Below are 12929 nucleotides of genomic sequence, written 5' to 3' on the forward strand. Positions count from 1 at the left end.
TAATGTATTACATCAATTTCCTAAACCTGCAAAATTTAGACCAACAATTGATAACTAAAAAAGGTTCTGAATAGGAAACAAAAAGACAGCATGATTTAAGGCAATAAATAGCTCTTACCATTCAAAAGACAAGTTTTCTCCCCAGTATCTTTGTACTGACGGAGACATTGGTTTAGACGGAAAAGATAAGGCAAGACAAGCACTAAAGGGATTGCAACAGAGTGACTACCACACACAGAATCAGCTTCCAACCAAGCAATTGTGGCAACCTACAAGGGTTTTGGAAAATGGATCCCCTAATTAGAGAAGTCAATCAAGCATCTTGAGAGCCAAGAACAAAAGATACAAGTCTAGAAACTAAAAATTTTAACTGTTAATGAACAAGCTCTATGGAAAAGGAGAATGGTAAGAATGCTTAAATCTATAGACAAATTACAAATATCAATATTATATAGAGTCCACAGTGCTGGTTTTTTTCTCGAGAATGAGAAAAAGCTTTTATTTCATTAGACAGGAATAAACTAACTAATGCATGTGTTAAAACTCACCTGTATCATAAGCTCAACTAGTTCCTTCACGGATACTTCATTGTCTGGGTTTTCCACATTGAATATCTGTCCGTTTGCTCTTTCAAAATTATCCTGTGACAAGTTGACATACACATTATCTGAAGCTCATGGCAACTCAGAAAGTCGGGTTAAGGAAGTCATGCAGTGATCCATTTCTATGAAACTCATAGACTAAGAGGTGCTGCCCATACTCTAAACAATAACCAATATAAATGGATGAATAGAAGAAAGAAAGAAAAAATTATATAATAGATACAATGAAGAGGAAAATAAAAAATAGAGAGAAGAGAATACCAGTTTCAGAGGCTACGAGGAATAAGAGAATCAAGCATGGAAGTAAGAAGGAAGATTTTTCCATTCTGAAAGTAATTAGTTGTGGCTATGGTATGAGTTTGAGTGAAGTGAAGAAAGATGAATGAGGATTGGGTAGTGTAAAGTGGATGGGATGGTGTTACTATATATATATAGTTCAGCAACGGTGAAGCTACTTTGTGGTTGTGGATACCCAACTACTAGATAGTGAATCACAACAAGCAATTTGTTTTAGTTTTTCATGTCCCAGCCTTGGATATTTATAAGGAAAGGAAAGGAAAGGAAAAATGGACAATAGTTCAAAAAGACTAACTACAGATAGAAAATGTCAAAAAACTCACGACAATGAAGACACGGTTACAGAAGACTACAAAAGCTCAGGCACTAGTTTTTACATGGTGCTCCTTACTCCAAAGAACCACAAATTAAAATATTAGTAAATCTGTATATTATTAAGCGTACCAACATAAGCATTTATTATCATGGCATGCAATTGTGTCATTCAATCCATGTAGTTAAACCCCAATTAGTGAAGAAAAAATAACTCACAAAAGAAGGATTTGATCCATTGTAAGCAAGAACAAGATTAACAGCTCCTTCACCCCTGTAAACCCAGTTAGCTGCATCTTCTTCCCTTAGAGTTTGCTCCATCAGTTTTCACCTGAAAAAAAAAAACTCTCATTTTTAGTTCAGGCATTTTATCAAACATCAAGAAGACATCCAATGAAAAGCTTCAAAAAAACCAAACTTGAGTTCAATTTGAAGAAGGAAACTTGTGAAAAAACAAAACGGTACCTCTGATTTGTCAGCAAAATACAGAGACAAATCCATACACATTTAACAATCAAAGCCTTTCTTAATGATGATGACGAAACTACTTTTTCCGAACAATCAAAGCCGGGCATCCACTTCGTTCCAGACAGAAAACCCTTTCTTAATATCATAAAAGTCATATTCTGCATGTATTTAAGGACAAGGTATAATATATGTAGCTATAGTAATATAAGAATCTAATAAGTAAATAAAAATTTTAAGAAACTCATCAGTCATCATCATGATATATATACCTTTAATAGTTGAAATTGGTTCGATGGAGAGAGTTTCATAAAAAGAAAGTGAAGGGTAACACTCCATGTCTTGTATTGAAAAATCATGTGCCCAACATTCCAGTGGTGGATATTCGTTACTGTTTCCACTGAAATATAGATTAAACATAAATAAATGCAGCACAGTGGCAAATAATTCACAAAAAAAAGTATATATAGAGTGTTGTAACAATTTAATCTAATTAAATTACCTGGAATAATAGTAATAATCATAATCATATAAGGAAAATTGAATGGGAAGTGGGAAAGGATATTCATCTATTTGTTGAGGGTTGAAGAAGTAGTTGCAACAAGCCATGGAGATGATGATGAGTGATGAGGGAGAGAATTGATGAAGCGAGGGATATAGTAAGTGAGTGAGGGATACGAAGAGAAGTTGGCAATATATATATGGATAATGATGAAAAGAGACAAATCCATACACATTTAACAAGAAAAGAGTTTATCACCTTGAGAAATGCTACAATTCATATCCAGAAAATTTGGAGAGGTAAGCTGTTTTCTCATAACTTTCTGTCTTCACATAAATTTGGAGAGGTAAGCTGTCTTCACAGAACTACTAAATAATTAATAAAGGAGAGAAGATTTAAGATAAATAAGGATACAGAAATTGAACTAGGCAAAGCAATTACAACTAGAATGCGAATACAATATACCTCTAGTACACATATCTGCGCAACATTATCAACAAACTGCCTAGAAACCAGAACTGCATCCAAAAGAAAGAAGCCCTTGTCAGTGCAACAACAATTTCTAATCCATATTGATATAGGCACCACCTAACTGAGCATCAATTCAAGACGTCTCACCTTTACCAGATTTGCCCACAACGGATGCAGCAAGTACAACCTATATAGGTGAAAAAAATTCAGAACATAAATTCAAAGTTGTATAAGATAATTCAAGCAAATAGAAAGAAAGACAGAAGTATTCCCCAACCCAGTTAAATGCATCATTTTGCAAAGGAATCCAGCACTGCCCCAACCTCACAATTTTGGCTACGCTCAATGGCAAGTAACTTGCATATAATCTAATTCATCACTAATTTTGTACGAAATAGAATTTACAGCAACCTATCATAGCTAAATTTGAGGAGAAAGGGAAATAACACCGGGTATCATAAGCTAAATCAGAAGATCCAATAGTAATCTTGAAGAACATTCAAATACAAACCTCACCATGAATAGATCTCAATTATAAGGCAAGTGTGTACAATTACACAACACGAAGCCCATGTAAATGTATCATAGATTCAAATTACATGCACATATCAAAATTGTAGCTGATAGAGAAGCCTAAAAAAATATCAAAGTGCGGGATTGTGAGGAAACAAAAGGATTACCATATCTGCGTTCAATCTTTGAAATGACGGAAGTGATTATTGTCTCAAATTGAATCTGACAAGAAAACAAAGTCCGTAACAGTGTTAGGAGCCATGAGATTAGATCGTGAGACGAGAAGAATGTGCAGTGAGGGCAAGTGAATGAAGAACTTGAAGAGAGAATACAGAAAAAAAAAAGAGAAATAGAGGTTACCGGAACGCGATCTGAAATTCAAAAGCGCAGATCTAAATGGATGGGACTGAAACACAGCTCAAACAAAAGTAGAAAAATTGAGCTCGTAAGCGATGGAGCTTCTTCGTGGACAGAGCTTCTTCATGGACGGAGCGATGGGGGGAGCGGCGGTGGTGAAAGAAGCTCCTGCGATGGGGAGAGCATGGATGGAGCGATGGAGAGAGCGTGGATGGAGAGAGGAAGAAGCTCATGCTAAACTTGTGTGGAGTGTGAATGGATCGAGAGAGGGTAAGATCTGAGCTAGGGTTAATCTAATATTTCCGACGGAAAATTTAAATTACAGACGGATTTTCCGTCTGTAATAATTTAATAAAACGCAGTGTTTTGTCTATTTAATTACAGACGGATATCCGTCTGTAACCATTTTTCACGGAAAAAAATTAATTTTTCCGACGGAATTATAGATGGATTCTCTTTTCCGTCTGTAATTTATGCTAATCCATTTTTTTGTTTTCCGACAAAAAATCCCTCTGAAATTTCCTCTGTATTTCCGTGGGATAAAATCCATCGGAAATATCCATCTGTAATAACTAGTTTTCTAGTAGTGAAAGAATAATAACTTCCATCCACGTGTGTAGAGGAATAGTAAAAAAATAAAAACCGGGAATGAATTTGCTCTTATGGGAACGTTAAGGTTAAGAAAATAAATTCCCTTCTCAACTTAAATCTGTCAACAAAGATCTTTGTAAAATTTTATCTTTGTCAAACAGTCATTACCTCTTGGGGAGATCTTTGCTGAAAATGTATGTTGCCACTGCAAGCTCTACCCCTACAAGATCCATACGTCGGGTTGGTACGAATGCTAGCTTCAAATTTTGTAAGACAACCACAAAATATCAGAACTAGTTTGTTTTGAGTGCATAAGAAGATGTTATAATCAATATTTGGCAACAATGACATAATGTTAGGGATCTTCTCCACATTCATGCGTAGCAGTTCTGATACGTTCACTACTCCGTCACTTCCAACCAGTGCGAGGTAATTGTAGTGCTTTCTGAGGGAAGTAGAGAGCATCGGGGATTTCCTAGCCCCACGATGATCCCATCGAGTCTCATGAGTAGGTTCACTGGTGACGTCAACCTGGTACAAAGTATTGGGTTACCACAAGCAAATGATGTGACAAAGCCAGAAATTGCTATAGAATCATGGGATTGATGTAGAAATGATAGCGACGGGATTAGGGATGACCAAGTTGGGGGGATTCCGTTGTTAACTTTTGTGATGGGTAGACCATCAAGTGCGGGTGGCTGTCTTCGACTTCTTTGATCTGAAGGCATGTGATGAACGCTAAAGTTTGTATCCAACATGGGCACATACATCGGGTCGTCAGCATCCACTGGGGTCGTATCACGAGTGCCTTCATTGTCATTAGAAACATTCTCCATTCGTAGCCACCGCTTTGACTGCATGTCATTCCGACACGCACACCTAACTCCAGTACCCCCATCATGCTCATGCTTTCTCTGTTGAATCTTTGTCAGAAGAATCAATGCATCCAGCAATTCTGCGGTCACTTCGTTATGTTGGCATATGCATTCTGTGAGTTTCCGAATTTCCTTATTCAACGTGGATACACTAGTGACAACATTGAGTGCTTAAGTCATTTATTGGTGCACCCGCATACAAATTAACAAAATTATTGCATATAACCACTTACGTTTGCAATGTTGGTGCATGAGGATATGTAGAATGTAAACCAGACTCAACGATTGGTACAAACATACCACAAGTAGAGAACAAAAAATTGAGCTCGGGTGTTAGTACAATGATTCACCTATTTGTAGGGCATGGGGTTGCTTGCCTGGCACATGAAGGCGTTAAGTCTGAACAAGTTTGTGATCTACTTTGGATGGTCACAGGAGATTCGAAACCATCAAACCTTGTTCCGATCCATTTGCCGACGTTGTTAGCGAAATGCCTGTATATACTAGGGCCTATTCACAGATATAGTTATGTCGTGATTTTTTCTTTTTAAAGGATCATTATAATCTTCGGCCCGTTAACAGAACCTGGTCATTTTTTTCGGTACACTTAAGCGGCCTAAGCTCGAAAATAAAAATGCCAAACACAAAAAACAAAACAAGCCACAAATTATTTTTGGTGTCCTAGAACGTTATATTTTATATATTAGACACTATTACCATACTGAGAACCTCCGGTTCTCATACCATATATTGTTGTTTTTCAGATGCAGGTCGTAACCCACCTCGGTGAGTTGCGAGATGGTGACAGAGCAGAGGATCTTTTATCACCTTTTGTATTTTGGATTTACTTTGTCATAGATATACTCTCACTTTTTGTATCTTTGTTGTCGTAGAGGCTTGACTTTGAGAGATAAGTTGTATATGTTGTTTTAATTCAAAAATTCTGTATCGTTTGTTTGTAATTAGTCGGCCTAAACTTCGTGGGCTACGGCTAGAGTTCTTATGACTATCGTACTTATATATATATATATATATATATTGATTATTATTGTATTATGTCTTATGTGTATCTTGTGCCTTTATGCTTCTAGTTATCGTGTGAACGCTTTATGCTTTTCTATTTCTATTCAGAGCTGAAATTCTTCATCGGACTTCTCGTATTATTATTATTCCTTTATATATATATATATATATATATATATATATATATATATATATATATATATATATATATATATATATATATATATATATATATATATATTATCGTATAAGTCTTAGAATTGTCATGACACTTAGTTATCCTTTGTTTTATAGCATGAGGTAAAGCTTAGGGTAATTAGGGTGTTACATAATATATAATGTAACGTGAAAACTTAGGCTAGACGACCTTAGGATACGTTGAAGCATGTATGTATGTTGAGAGCTAGTAACTTAATGAAATTGTTGAGTTATCTTGAAATGGGTTGATGAATGATAATTTTGATGATGATTGATGAGGATAATGAGTGTGAAATTGTGAATGTTGATAATTGGTAAATTGTGTTTATATAAATTGAGAATTGTTGGAATAAAGTTGTCCAAATTGAGGTATGGTAGGTTGTGAAAGATATGGACAGCATATGGAGTTGTGTTAGATGCTTTTAGAGGTAATTTGAGGTATAAAATGTTGATTTGGTATAGGAAGTTTGGTAAAATGGAGGTTTGGCAATTCTTTATATACACTTGATTTTTGACCGAACTTCAGCAGGCCATAACTCGGCTTCCAGACCCCCAAACTTTTCCAAATTTATCTTAAATGAAAATTAGGTCCGTGAGGTTTACGCCGTTTGAAGAATAGACTAAAAACGATTTTTAACGAAAAAGTTATGCTCATCGAAAGTTTGGTGTGTAAAGATAATTTTTGCAGAACTTAAACAGCTTTTTACCATTCCTGAGGGGCATGCATACGTGACACACGCACGCGACGCGGACATTTTGTTCTGTTTAGACGTCTCGCGTACGCGAGAAGAGATTTTTCCCGTCTTGCGTACGCAAGCGAGTGGCACGCGACTTGGGATTTCTCCTCTATTCATGGTGGCACGTGTACGCGAACAATAGTTGCATACGCGGGATCCTGTTTTCGAAAACATTGCATTTTTGTGATCTAAACATGATTTTAAACCTCTAAACATCTATTTTTACTCTTTAAGGACCTAATACTTATTTTTAATCTTGGTGAAAGGGGAGCACCTTGAGGGAGTGTTAACTTGGCGGTGAAGAAAGGTTTTGAGTAATGATTTGTGGTTGATGAAATGCGAAAATGAATGAGACATAATTAATAGAAATGATGATATTGATGAGTTGGATGTGAGGAAGGCAGTAGGGCGCTAATCTTTTGATCTTTTTCCCCCATATTTTCTATGAATGTGATGTGTTCGATGTGGAAAAGGCGGTAGGGCACTAATCTCTCAATTCATTCCCCCGCATTCCTTGTAATTGTGTTATGTGGTATGTGAGGAAGGTGGTAGGATACTAATCCCCTGACGTTTTTCCTCACATTCTCTCTCTCTGTCTACAAGGTGGTAGGGCACTAATCCCCCGATTGGTATGGCACGACCTCACTAAGGGAAGGTGGTAGGGCACTAATCCCCCGATTCATTCCCCCTGGTGTATGCCTCCAAGAGAAGGTGGTAGGGCATTAATCCCCAATGTTATGCCTCTTGGAGATGCGCAAACGAGAAATGGAATCCGGTTAGCTACCGGAATGTGTCGGGTTTTGGCAGTATAATCGACATGTGAGCTAACAGCCAGTAGGACAGGCATGCATCATGTGCATTTGTATGATTTGTTTGAGTATGCATTTGTATTGGTTTTCCTAATTGCTTAATTATAATTAACTGCTATCTGATTTATTTGCTGTATTTGTATTTTACTTGTCATGTACTTGCTTGAATTGTATGTCCGTGCAACTAAGAGACCCCTCGTATGGTGAAGGTGTGACGAAGATAGTTCCACCAGAGTTTGAAGGATTGGAGGAAGGAGAGATTGAGGTGTTAAGTTAAAATTAGACTAGAACCTAAGTACCAAAGATAGTTCACCTAGTTTTTGGTTTAAAGTATAACTCTAAGTTTTTAGTCTGAGTGTCGGAGTTCTAGGATTGCCTTTGGCTTTCGCGGGATCTTATATATTATTTATGTGGGCACTATTACCATGCTGAGAATCCCTAGTTCTTATTCCATACATATGTTGTCTTTTTCAGATACAGATCGAGAGGCACCTCGCTAGGCATCTGGAGTTTCTTTTGCAAGCAAAGTCGGGTTGATGTATTTTGATTTTAGGCTATATATATATATATATATATATATATATATATATATATATATATATATATATATATATATATATATATATATATGTTTAGACTCTCCATTGTGTATGTTTTACTTTTGTACCTCATAGAGGCTTGATAGAGAATTAGGGTTTATTTTGAGTATTCTGGGAAACTTGGGATTGTATATATGTATGTAAATATTTTCCGGGCAACCTTGGCTCTGCAGGTCGAGTTAAGAGCTTGCTATCCTGTATCTTTTGACACTCCGTTCCTATGTGTGTGTGTGTCTTTACTTTTCTTCGTACGCAAGTTTCCGTTTACGTGAGCGTTGCACTTCTCGTTTTGCGACTTTTGTTTAAACTTTTCTTCCAGACTCCTCGTTATAAATTCTTTTCAACTATTATTATGTATACATTTTATTTTAGAGGTCGTAGTACCTCACCACCTCAACTTTACGACTTAAGCGTAAAGTTTTGTGTGGTAGGGTGTTACACCTGACAGGCTTATTAGGCTATTTAGTGAGCCTGTGTCTGGCCTATTAACAGAATTAGGATTTTAAATTAGCCTAGACATGGAATTATTTTAGACCAAGTCAGGCTATACCAGGCTAAATACAGGCCAAGTTGCAGGCTCCTGGCAGGCTGCCTAGCCTATTCCCACCCCTACTTATAGATTTATGCAAACCATGAGAAAAATGCAATTGTTCGTTTAATTTATCCGCCAACTTCAAAAGAAGAGTGTTACAAATTATGAACAAATTATGTTAGTTAAGTTAGGGATAGTAGTTCTTTCAAAATCATAATTAGTTGTTTAGTTTATGATTAGTAAGTATTTTTTTTAACACAAAATATGTATTAAACCAGCCATCGTCACTGGCCCAACACAAGAAAGATAAAAAGGATAACCAGATCCAAATAGAATAAATCATCTATATATTTCTTTTTATTTTATTTTCACTCACATGATTTTTTTTCTAGAAATAGAGACTCATATTCTATTAAAATATGAATCTTTTATAAATTTCATAGATGGCATATGTTAATAATTTTGTGATTACTGAGAATTCAATTTTTGAAATGACAACTATAAAAAAGACCATGAACTCTCATTATAAAATTAAAAATCTTGACACTTTTATAATATGTTAAGTTTAGAGTTAAAATTAACAATTGAGGACATACATTAGTTGAATTGTGAATTAATAGCCAAATTATTATTGTATTTTGATGTGTGTTTAGTGTTGCAGGTCCAAAATAAAAAAATAGAATTCAACCCATATCAATAAAGTTAGCAAATAAAATCAATTCTTTAGTAAAAAAAGAAGAAACAGAATCAACACAATAAAATTGGGATTAAAAAAATCAGTTTGGACATAACTCATCAAATTGGTTTTAAAGAATCATACCAAAAGAAGGAATATGTTCAAGCTACTTGGAGTTAAAGGAAAACAAGATGATGAAATTTCATAGTACCATCATAAAGGACCATGATTAAATCATGGCTATACATTTAGCAAAATCATAAGGGAATAAAGACAAACAGAAAGACACTTTATTGCAGACAAATTTTTGGTTGCTTGAACTAGGATTAGTTCCTCTTTTTTAAATTGGTTAGCATTTTAGAGGTTAACTGATCTTGTGTAAAAATTTAGTGGTTTGGTGAACCAGGTTGGATTTTTCTTTTTACATTGGGATAGCACTTAGAGTGAAACTAGGTTAGATGAGTTTAGTACTTGAGAAGCTTTGTGAAAAGCTTAGGTAATTTCTAGATGGACTAGGTTGTAATATTTAAAATTGGTGTTTGTAATTTTTTTAAAATTATAGTAGAAATTTCAATATTGTTGTACTGGAGAGTGGATGTAGATTATATTGTACTAAGTGGCTAAACCAAGATAGACAGTGGTGCAAGCTTCTCTTCCTTTATATGTTTTGTATAATTTCGAGATGAGACAAAACAAAAAAATCTCTTGCAACCAAGTTGGGTTGGTCTAATGGTTAGCTCACTAGTTCACTTAAGCAAGTATCGGAGGTTCGAATCCTGCCATGTACATGCAGCAACTCATTGGCCAGTGACAAACTCTTAAATGGAGCTCCGATCCATAATTGATTAGTCCTTAGCCTGTCAGGTTGGGGGATACTGTGGGTAACCAAAAAAATTCTCCTACATTTCTTATTATGTAATTAACGGCAATAAAGGTCTAAGCCTTTAATGTAGTAGCTTCCAAAAGAGATCCTTGATTCAATTGCTATTCTCAAAGTCAACTAAAACCTTCAATTGGTATAAGGAGTAAGGTCTCAAGGCATCTAATTTCACAGCTTGAAGTAGAGATCCATGGCCAATATTAATGCTAATATTGTGGCCTTTAAACTCATTTAAAGGTAGTCCAAAGATATGCCTCTATTTTTCAACAAAAGCAACTACTCATAGAGGATCTTTATGCAAAATTATTATGAATGATAAAGACATCTCGATTATGCAAAATACTGATCAAGAAGTGGCTTCTAAAGAAGACAATGAATGGAATGAAGAAGAGAAGAAAAAAGTAGAACTGAATGCAAAAGGCAATTAAAACCTTCAAAATATTTTTCAGGAATTGAAGTGTCTCATTCTAATAAAAAAATTTAACTTTCACAGCATAAGTACTGATTAGAATTTTTTTCAAATTCAAGACTCTTAGATGATCAATTTATTAGTGTCCCCATGAATATCAACAAAACTTTCTTAAGATGACAGTTTTCTCCTGGAATTCTTTATTTATCATTGCTTAATTGGTTGTATTATCTATCTCACTACCACTTTTTTGGACTTTACATATACTACTCAGTAGCTTAATCATTTTTTGGCTGCACTAACTCGAGCCCATTATAAAGTTATTGTTAGGTTCTTCAGTACCTTAACAGTAGTTCACGCAGGGGACTTTTCTTTCCTAGAAGTTCTAATTTTTAGATTTGTGGCTTTAATGATCCTAATTAGGCAGATTATCCAAATACTCATCGGTTCTTGCTAAGATAGTATTTTTTTAGGAGAATCATTAGTTTCTTGAAAAACTAAGAAACAGGCTATTATTGCTCGTTTTTTCACTGAAGTCGAGTACTGCGTTCTTACCAATACCACTTTACCATCCTCTACTATTGTTCTTTGACAATTAGAGTGCTTTACATATTGCTGTGAATCTAATTTTTACTAAGTATATCAAATATTTGGAAGTCAACTGTCACCTAATTTGTCAAAAAGCTCAAGGCAGAGTAATGAAGCTCCTCATTCCTTTTTAAGGATAACTAGCTGACATCTTTGACAAGCCACTTCCTACTTAACCTTTTCATATTAACTTATCCAAGTTAGGAATTCTTGATATATATTATTCTTTAGTTTGTGGGGACATATTGAACCAGCCAGCATCATTAGTCCAGTACAAATAAGATCAAAAGAATAAACATTCCCAAATAGAATAAATTATCTCTATCTTTCTTCTCATTTTATTTTCATACACATTTTTTATTCTTAAAATAATCACTCATAGATATAAAATCATTCTATTAGAATAAGAATCTTTTGTAAATTTCACAAAAATTTGGTAGAAATATGATCATGTATACAGAATTATACATGTATATATTTTGTAGTTGTAATAATTAATCAATAGTGAAAATACACAATATGATTTTATTCACTCTTATGCCTCTATGTCCACTATCTTGATATGGTATCAGAGTTCAGTTATTTTAACATATGATTTTTTCTTGTGTTAGACCAATGATGATGGTTGTCCAATAATATGCAATCTTAAAAATAGTAGTTTATATACTTATCATTTCTAAAATAACCATGTTAGATGTACTCAAAATATTAAATACTAAATCAACTACCCATATATATGTTAAAATATAAAATATATATTTAAAATAAATTAAACAATACATATATTTGTATAAAAATATATAATAACAGATTTATTAACTGATTTTTTATATACACATACTATTTCTTTTCTCAAATTTTCATTTTATATGATTTTTAGGATGAGAATTGAATTAAGAGTGACAACTTAACATCTAAATTTGACATAATTGAATATACATAAAAAATAGTTGCTTTATATTTAAGTGTTTACAATATGCTTTTAAGTATAAATATCAACATATGTGCATGTTATAAATATGCAGTCCAAAACTATTTAAATTCTATTCTCACGTAATAGTTCATCATATGTTTTTTTTTGTTGTAATTTTACACGGACCATATGATAAACGTGAATTATATCGCTACACTCTACATATGTATGTGATATAAAAATAAAATAGTTATAGTTCAACTAGTAATTTTTTACAGTGTTATTGGGGAATAGAGTATTTTACGCCATTATGATGGCAAGAAAGAACAAATCAGACGGTCTGATTTAATGGGTGAGTAATTGGGTGGTCCATTAAGATATACAAATTGAACCGCCCGATTTACGTTAGCTGCATCCCAGCCTTTCCTATGTGGACAATTCCAAGACATATGCCTTGGTTCCCCGCACTTTAACATACGCTTAGCCCGGCCCTGCACGACTTGTCTTGATGATACCTTTTGCATATCGGGCACTTTAAATTATTCAGCTGAGTACTCACCTGCTTTTCCTCGCTAGGTCT

The 12929-nt window shown here is 34.5% G+C and overlaps 1 long non-coding RNA gene across 2 annotated transcripts; it reads right to left on the reverse strand.

The window, feature by feature from the left end:
• Positions 1-1971: 1971 nt before the first annotated feature.
• Positions 1972-2698, reverse strand: LOC112786730 (uncharacterized). 2 transcript variants are annotated; one of them, XR_011879106.1, is made up of 3 exons: positions 2644-2698; positions 2437-2543; positions 1972-2076 (listed from the first exon to the last, which is right to left on the reverse strand). It is a non-coding gene; the product is annotated as an uncharacterized lncRNA (long non-coding RNA). The 2 variants fall into 2 exon arrangements; XR_003194309.3 differs by having other exon boundaries at positions 2437-2546.
• Positions 2699-12929: the final 10231 nt, after the last annotated feature.

The sequence above is a fragment of the Arachis hypogaea genome, chromosome 20, assembly GCF_003086295.3.
Source record: "Arachis hypogaea cultivar Tifrunner chromosome 20, arahy.Tifrunner.gnm2.J5K5, whole genome shotgun sequence".
Classification (NCBI taxonomy): Eukaryota; Viridiplantae; Streptophyta; class Magnoliopsida; order Fabales; family Fabaceae; genus Arachis; species Arachis hypogaea.